The sequence below is a fragment of the Primulina huaijiensis genome, chromosome 8 (assembly GCF_012295235.1).
Source record: "Primulina huaijiensis isolate GDHJ02 chromosome 8, ASM1229523v2, whole genome shotgun sequence".
Classification (NCBI taxonomy): Eukaryota; Viridiplantae; Streptophyta; class Magnoliopsida; order Lamiales; family Gesneriaceae; genus Primulina; species Primulina huaijiensis.
The window spans coordinates 14,857,968-14,867,241 of record NC_133313.1 but is presented as its reverse complement, the minus strand read 5'-3'; the positions used below and the strand labels follow the sequence as shown (position 1 = coordinate 14,867,241).

The 9,274-nt window shown below is 36.2% G+C and overlaps 1 long non-coding RNA gene across 1 annotated transcript; it reads left to right on the top strand.

The window, feature by feature from the left end:
- The first annotated feature begins 1,385 nt into the window (after nt 1–1,385).
- LOC140983427 (uncharacterized) lies at nt 1,386–8,829 on the top strand. The gene is made up of 2 exons (XR_012176425.1): nt 1,386–1,498; nt 8,169–8,829. It is a non-coding gene; the product is annotated as an uncharacterized lncRNA (long non-coding RNA).
- The last annotated feature ends 445 nt before the right edge of the window (nt 8,830–9,274 follow it).

Here is a 9,274-nt window from a genome sequence, read left to right as displayed (position 1 = left end):
GCACCATACTGCCCAACACCCAAAGTTTCAGCACCGGGCGCGCCATCGCGCGGGATCTGGCACAGGGACGCTCCATATTCTGCCAAAAACTCATTTTTAACTTCAGAATTTGCGAAAGTGGTCAACAAGAAAGTTGTAGCTCTATATCTTGTCTTGCATCTCCAATTGGCTTCATGTCATTTGGAGGTCTGAGGAAAAAGTTATGCTCAATCTCCCAACATGTGTCATTGTAGCAACGACGATACGCACGACACACTTCAGGCCACTTTTGTCTCGTCTTCCCCAATGGATTGACCAAAACTCAAAATAAGAAAGTTATAGCCTTATGTCTTATCTTTCTAATGGAAATGGCCTCACATCAAAACGTTCCCATTTTTGCTGAAAATCGTATACCGATAAAATTTACGTCCCGACGTATAAAATCACCTCAAAACTCCTTATTTTCAAAAATAATAAAAAGCATCACCCTTAATTTAAATAATTAAAAACTATATTTAATAAAAATATTTTTCATATTTCAGCCCTCGGTCTTCCTTCCTCGATCGCAACTCGAATAAACTTTAAAAATACATTTTAATGAAACCATGTAGAAAAATATATTCTAAACATGTCAACATGCACAACATAATTAATTTATACAATTAAAAAAATTAATTGAAACACATAAGGAATTTAATTACTTGCTAACATGTGGTTTACGTGAGCCTTCAAATTTTCGGAGCGTTACAATCTTCCCCCCTTAAATTGAATTTCGTCCTTGAAATTCGCTTATCCTTGGTAATAATAAATTTAGACTTAGTTCTAGTATCCCAATAATCCACGCTTCCACTGCGCCACTCTGATAAAACTTAAGTTTTAGGATGTCCTTACGTCTCCTTGATCCCAATTAAATTTACTTTCTAAATCCTCGTTTGCGAATCGCAACTTAAAACGACCCATGATGACTTGGTGTTATGTTATTATAACCTCGAATTTCAACTTTTCTTACAATTCTCAATATAAAAAGAATGGATGACCACGCTTATCGTATATTACCTTCCTTATATTATACCCAGGATGTTCATCAACCTATCACATTTCAACATTAAAATCTCAAACGCATCCACTAACGCTTAGATTTTCAAGCCTAATATTGATTCATCCTACAACACCCTTGATTAACATTCTTTATAACATTATAACCAAGATATCCCAAGGTTCTAAATATTCCTTCAAGCTTAAATTATCGAAAATTCTTATCATTTAAACCATTCAATTCTCACTTATTACTAAACTAATCCCCAAATTTCTTAACAATTGCAGGATAAATTCCTAATTTCCTCAAAAATTATCCAATTTGGTCCTCAATTTCAGAATTCTACCATTAACCCATAAGTTCTTGGCATTCGTATGGGTTTTGACTTTTGAGGGTTCGGCTTGAATTCGAAGTAGAAAAATATAATCAAATAGCAGGAGGCTTAGGGTTCTTGTCTGCGTCGACCTCTCGCCGGAAACAATGGTACCCTACTAATTACACTCCTTAATCCGCTAATGTATTTAGTTTAATTGATATTTATAAATTTGATTTTCTACATGGAGAGACTTAGATGCGAAATGTTCTAAAACTATCAAAATATATGCTTTGTTGAGTTTGTCGATAAGGAATTGTGTTGGAACATTTCATGTTCGTAATCTTTGCTTGATTTTGATGTTAACAAAACTTGTTGATTTGTTATTAATAATTCTACCTAAGTGCTCAAAAAGCTGAAACTTAAATAATTAGTTACGAGCCAAAACTAAAGCTGTCAATGATGCTAACTGAAAGAACCAACTGATCACATGAACTGAACCAGTTCAACTGATGCATCATAGAATAGTTCAACTGAATGTCCAGCTGATAGGTAGTTCAGCAGAAAACCTTCAGAAGTCCTGTCAGCTGATGAAGATCTCAGCTGACCAGTTAGACTGAATCAATGAAATCAGTTCAGCTGACGAGCCAACTGATTTCATCTCATCAGAACAAGGCCAGTTCAACTGACCAATTCAGAACATTAGTTAGGAGCAATCAGATGCAGATCACGACAAGCTTACTTAATGGAATCCAATGTACGCAAAGGTACAACAGCTTTTGTCCAGTCAAAGGACAATAATGAACGTTGCTTCAAGCGCTCAAAGCCAAAATGTTCCAGAAGGGTTTTCGGGTAGTACAACGTAGATCTCAAGGAACGAATTCAAATGCAACAGATACAATAATTGAGTCTCACTGTAAGATCAAGACTTCTCACCTATAAATAGAAGATCAGTGAAGACTCGATACAACACATAGTAAAAAGAGAAGAAGTGTGGAAGAAAATGAGGTTGGGAACTCATATTGCTTATCAGCTTTCAAGAAGCATTTTGCCCAGCCGAGGGAACACTTCATAGATATATCGGCTTAGATTAGAAGCTTTATTTCCCTCAGTGTTTGAGAACACTTTCGTATTGTTCTTAGAGATCAGTTCTCACACACACGCACACACCATCACCCAAATTACAGTCTTGCACAAAGACATTAAACTTGTGTATGTAGTCTTTGACACGTAGACGTTAAAGAAGTGTTGGCTGGAAGATGATGCCTTCAGTCTAGACTAGGAGTTCAGTTAGGCAGTTTGTAAGTCCTAAGCTGGGTGGGTTTGTACAAGTAGTTGTATAAATCAAAGTCTTCTAGTGGATCCTATCCGAGGAGGTAGAAGGGGCGACGTAGGAGTAGTTGAAGTCTCCGAACATCCATAAACATATCTTTTGTTATTTATCTGTTTAACTGCTCGTTTTGTTCTTAACTGATTTGATCAGTTCAGCTGATTTCAGTTCAGTTCTATCCATAACTGAACTGATAGATGCCAGAACTGATCCCATGTAATCTTCAGTTATTCAGTTGCACATGATATAAAATATATCAGTTTCCTTAACGAATGATTATTTCGAGTGCCTTCCGATTGGTTTGAAAACCAAACTCGATCTAATTCATCGGTGTACACATTCTTAGAACACGAGCTACTGCATCTCATGGAGAATATTGTTTTTGAAGTGCCTTAGGTGCCCAGGACACGATTCTTCAATTTGGTCCTGCTCTTGTTTTGTGGTAAATTTGAAAGTGACAGGAGAATTCGTTGTTTCTCTAATGTTGGATTATATTTGAATGAATTTGCTGGCTTCACTGATGTGGAAACAAAATCTTCTGCGACTGATTTCTTGTAAAGTTATGATTTTGTGATTTCAACTTCAAAGCCATGTTATCATCTAATTTTGAAAGGCGGAGTTGGTGGTGTTTGACTCATAGACTTCAAAACCTAAAAGCGTGTTTTCTGCCAAAACGCCAAGCCTTGAGCCGAGATGCAAGCTCTGTGGTGTGTGAAAACTAGGATAGATATTACCCTCAACAATTTATGTGCACTTGATTTTTCAATGAAAAATTGCTTATAAGCAATATATGCTTATTCTATCAGCTAAAAATTGTTTTAGGATAGTTGAAGCTTTATTTATAAGTGTGATATCGCAAAATGTTTTCGTGATAAACTTTCCAGTAAAATTATTTTGTAGCGTGTAAATATTGAGTTTCCAGTTTTGAAAAAACTAGAAATGTTTATGTAACGCCACGAAAATTTTAAGGTCCACGCGAACCTCATGCATACAAATTATTAAATTCCTTTGTATTTTAATTATATGTTTTAATTGCATGAATTGATTATATTGTACATATTTACATGTTTAAAATATATTTTTCTACATGGTTGCATTAAAATATATTTTTAAAGGTTATTCGAGTTGCGATCGAGTAACGGAGACCGAGGGCTGAAAAATGTAAATTTTTTTATTAAATAATCGTTTTTAATTATTTAAAATAAGGGTGATGATTTTTCTTATTTTTTAAAAATATGAGGTTTTGAAGTGATTTTATACGCCGGAACGTAATTTTTATCGGTGTTGGTTTTTCAACAAAAATACAAACGTTTTGGCAACCCGACTAATAAATTCACAAACTTATTTAAGTAAAATTATTTTAATATTTTTAATTAAGCACTAATGAGCTTAATGGTCCTATTTAACTTGATAATGGGCCAAGGCTTTTGTTATTGTGTTTTTTTTATATTTAAAGTGCTAAAACACACCACAATTCACAACATAAACCCACGCCCCACCTCCCCAATATTTTACAAACTCTTCCCTCACAAATCACAGCACACACGTGATTCTCCAAGGAGAATAGCTTCAGCTTTTTGAAGGAAATTTCATCCTAGTCTCTGCATCGTCGTTCTTCGCATCGCCATCGAATTTTCGTTCGTTCAATACGCAAAGGCATGCCCTATTCTCCCCTTCAAACATCCATCACACCATATTAATTATCTAAGCATATTTTGAATGAAAACATGGCACAAAATTGTTATTTTCATAACTATGCATGAACATGTGCTAAACTCTTGTGTTTTGGTTCAAAAATCATGTTTTATGTTGTTCAAGAGGCTGCCATGGTTAGGGTATGGATTAAGCATGTTTTTACACGAGTTAGGGTCCAAATAACACAACTAAAACGTTGCAAAACCGAACAACAGAATCTGGAAACCATAAGTGGTTGATTGGGATCATAGGGCTTGGTTAAGGGGGAGACTTGGTGCAAGGCTTGGCTTGGCCAGACCAAGGCTGGGCTAGGGTAGTGCCTGGATCAAGGGAAAAGTCCTACCCACACTAGGACTTGAGTCAAGAGGGCTGGGGAGGAGTCCTAGCAACCCGTGAGTTTCAAGGAAGATTAGCGCTGGTGTGCAGCAAGTTGTGCAGGGTGTTGTGGCTCAGCCAGGGGCTTTGGGCTAGGCTAGGTTAGCTCCTTAGGGTCCTAAGAAGGTGCAAAAGGGGCTGGTTCAAGGTCTGGTTCGGTGGTCAAGTGGCTAAGCAAGAAAACATGGAGTCCTAGTCGAGGTGGGTTTTTCTCGGCCATGCTTGTGCAGAAGTGGGGGGCTTCGGTTTTTAAGCTTGGGGCAGAGTCCTATGGGTTCTAAGGGTCTAGGAGGGTGCCTAGAGGGGCTGGTCATAAGTTGGTGCAGGGTGGCTCGACATGGCTCGAGCCAAACACAAACGTGAGGGAGAAGCTCATGACAGCAAGTTAGGCGAGAGGTTTCTGTCAAGCTTCAGTGGTTTGCTGCTCACGTCCAAGGGCTTGGGTTGGTCTGGGCGTGGTCCAGGGAAGGTTAGGTTCATGAGGGGTCAAGTGGTTAAGGGCTGGAAAGGTCCTACACTAGGTGGGAGTCTTATTGCTCAAGGGTAACTCACGCTCAACACATACATAATATGAGGTCAAGTTCCAGAAGGTTTTTGAGCGGGCCAAGGCTGGTTTTTCGGGCTGGGCTTGGTTCGTAGGGTCCCTAGGTGGATTGGCTAATGTTTGGCTTGAGATGGCTTAGGCATGGCTCGAGTAAATCGGGAGATGGCTCAGGTTGATCGGTTAAGGGTCAAAAACAAAAATTTAAGAACAAAATTTGAATCCATGGGTCCACGGGGGTGGCTCATGACTTAAAAGGGTAGAATAAATAATAAAAATGCTATTTTTAAAATTTGGGATCAAAATAACGAGTTTTGGATTTATTCGAGATTTAATCGCCGCACGAAACGTTAATTAACGAATTAATTTAAAAGCCTACTTTTAGGCTTTATAAAATTATGGAAAATTATATTTAAGCTCAAATAATTATTAAAAGTCTAAGTTTTAAATTTGGGAATTTTGTATTAAGTTTTGGTTTAATTCGGGATTAAAACGCATTAATACGTTATGTTTAAAGATTAATTTAAAAGTCGTCGATTTAAGCTAAATAAAAATATGAGAAAATTCATGTAGGCTTAAATAATTAATTGGGACATGTTAGAGTCAAAGAAATTAGGAAAAAGTCAAAAACGTAAAATTATATGTCCAGGGGTAAAACGGTCTTTTTACACCTAAAAATTAGTAAACGTCATGGCAGTGCTCTGAAAGCTGTTTTGTATGCTATTATGATTATTTCAAATATTTATGAATTTTTACATGTTATGATTTTTAAATGTCTATTGATTTTTATGATTTAAGGTTGCCATTTAAAAGACATGTTGCATACTTGGTTTCAAAAATAAAAATGATATGTTATGCACGATTTTTATCAAAGTGATGGAAATGTAAAACGTTGAAGGAAGTGAAGTAATTGTGACTATAATGATGTTATGTTGGAGATTATCGTGAGGGTTATGGTCCCAGTAGGAGCCCAACGATCGTATTTCCACTGACATCATTGAGGATATGAGGATAAGAATGAAGATATCGTGAGAGAAAATACCTCAGAGAGAGCCCATTTATGGGATAAAGCCCCAGAGAGAGCCCGACAATCGTATTTCCATTCGATGAGGATAGGCCAGGGCTCAGTTGACCGGTGAGAGTGTCGCTGATGTCCCCCACCGCCCAGTACTGTGGTTACATGTAGATGGATCCATCGCCTTTTTGAGGATTGAGAAAAGTCACAATTAACGATCTGAATTCGACAAAAAGGAAAAATGATTATGTTCATGATAAAAGTATATTTATGTTATGAAATGAGGAAAAGGAAAAATGTTGAGGTTTAAGTTATGCATCATGAAAATGTTGACGAAAATGTTCATGTTTAAAGTTTATGCATCTTCATGAAAACGATATTTTAATTACAAGTATTTTTCACTGTTGCATGTGATTTTATATGTATTACTTGTTATCAAGACTATGGTGTGTTGAGTCTTTAGACTCACTAGGTGTTATTGATGCCGGTGTTTATGATATTAATGTTATGGGAGGTCTTGATGGTTGACCTGACTGGACTGAAGTGCACACGACCCGAGGACCAACGCTTCTAGCTTTCCGCATTTAAGATTATGATTTATATTAAAGATTTTTACGACTTATTATTTATATTTTTGAGTGATTTTTGAGAGATTATAGTATGAGCTGTATTTCTCAAATATATAGTTAATTGTTTTATTTTAAAATGGTTTCAAAATATTTTATGCATGTGATTATGCATCTCGGCCGATTTAGTGAGGTTTGGGAAAAAAAATTTCTAGTACATTTTAAGGAAACGAATAGCAGACGTTTCAGTTTATATGTCTGCTGTCTGCACCAGGTCGGTTTACTGCTTATAATCTTAAATTTTCTTTTAATTGATCTCTTTTGTTCCAAAAGAGGTTTTAGAAGGTTGCCATTTAAAAAAAAATATATAGGATAACTTAGTTATTAGTAGGGGTGGGCATTTATTCTCGGGTATCGGGTACCTGATCCGACTCGATCGAGTCGGGTATTTTTTTATAAAAATCAGGTTCGTCGGGTACCCGACATTATCAAGTTCGGGTTCGGGTTCGGGTTCGGGTAATTGTACCGATACTCGATCGGGTATCGGGTACCCGAATATTTTTTTTATACTTTTTTATGGGTCTATCCGTCTATTCAATTAAAAAATACATGTATTTTTTTGTGACTAGTCATAACCCTACATAATGACAAATGACTAATCGTAAAATGATATAATGACACGATTTTTTGTGAAATCTGAAAAATACATGTGTTTTTTTAATTTACTAGCCATAATATGATATAATGACTAAGCATAACTCGATATAACTACATGATTTTTTGTGAAATGTGAAAAATACATATATTTTTTCAAAAAAAATTTAAAAAATGTTTTTTTTTCGGGTACCCGGCAAAAATACTCGAAAATTTCGGGTACCCGACATGATCGGGTTGGTTACTACCCGACTTTTCGGGTATCCGAAATTCCGAAAACCCGACCCGCGCCCACCCCTAGTTGTTAGTGCATCAGGGTTTAAAGATAAATGTATAAAGCTAACTTTGGTTCCAAATTTTTTTAATACATGTTTTTGCATCATTTTTGAAGTTCCCCTTCATATTACACATGATATTTATAATAGTTTTAAAAGAAAACTTAAAAAAGAAGCGGCTGAGGGGACAACCTGCCCTTCTGGGCCTCGTCTTCCCCGCAACTATCTTTGTATGCTTTAGGCCTGTAGCATATATGTTTCACACTATTTTTAGTTAATTTATTCTAAATATAATTTTTTAAGAATAAATAATGTTTTATGATGGCTCCTATCTTACTTCAGTTAATCCATGTTAAGAAAACTCTTGTCTTCCTATTTTTAATTTGCAGCCGAAACAAATCCATGAGATCAAGGATTTCCTTCTCACTGCAAGAAGGAAGGATGCCTATTCTGTTAAAATTAAGAGAAGAAAGGGTGCTGTAAAATTCAAAGTTCGGTGCTCCAAGTACCTTTACACACTTTGTGTGTTTGATGCTGAGAAGGCAGAAAAGTTGAAGCAATCCCTCCCACCAGGTATGCCATAGTTATTTCGACACCCTTTCCTCTTGTTTACATAATTTATCTTTATTGCCAATTTACATTGTTATTGCTATGATTTATTTATATTTTGAGTAGTTCATGTTATTGTGCATGATTTGGATTCTTTAGACATGTATATTGGTCGTGCGAGTTGATGCTAGAAATTCTTTTAAGTAGTTATTTTTATTTTTTTGTTGAACATGATCACCGACTCGGTTATAACCCTGCGTTAAATAACCGGAATCGTTCTGTTATTCGTAAGTTTGAGCGTCCAAGACCTCTAGAGCTGATGGGAAAAACGCCGAAGTTTTTGTTGTCTAAGATTTTTTTTGTAGTGAGAACTCTTGATAGCATGTTGAATTTTATGCCTGATGTTTCCCAATGAAATTCTGGTATTATTATGAAAGGCATTGTTGTATTTTGTCACCGTGGTCCAAATTGAAAAATTATGTTTTAGTCTGTGTTTTTAAATGTGTATCTTTTGTTTCAGCTTTCAAGCAGAAATATGAAAACACATTCGAAAATTTTGATAAATAATAATGTAAAAAACGAAATGGAAAAACAAGTGATACTTAACATTTAGGGTCTGATTCCAGAAAGTGACACTAGTCTAGATGCAGGCTTCGAATTTGCCCTAAGCCTGAAATCACAAAGGAAACCGTTAGAAAGAGGCCGTGAGGGTGTCTCGGCGTAGCCCCTTCGACGCTCAAGTCAGAAACTAAGGATATAAGTGGAGAGTAGTTAAGGGTGGTGTGGAGACCCGGACGCTAATTCATTTCTTAATCATTCTTTGGGGATAATCCAATCAATTAAGATAACCAGGGTCTAAAATTTTTTTTAAAAATGCGGAATGTAATGGAATCATTCTAATATACATATCAGTATAACAGTACAAGTGTTGTACAGCATACAACAA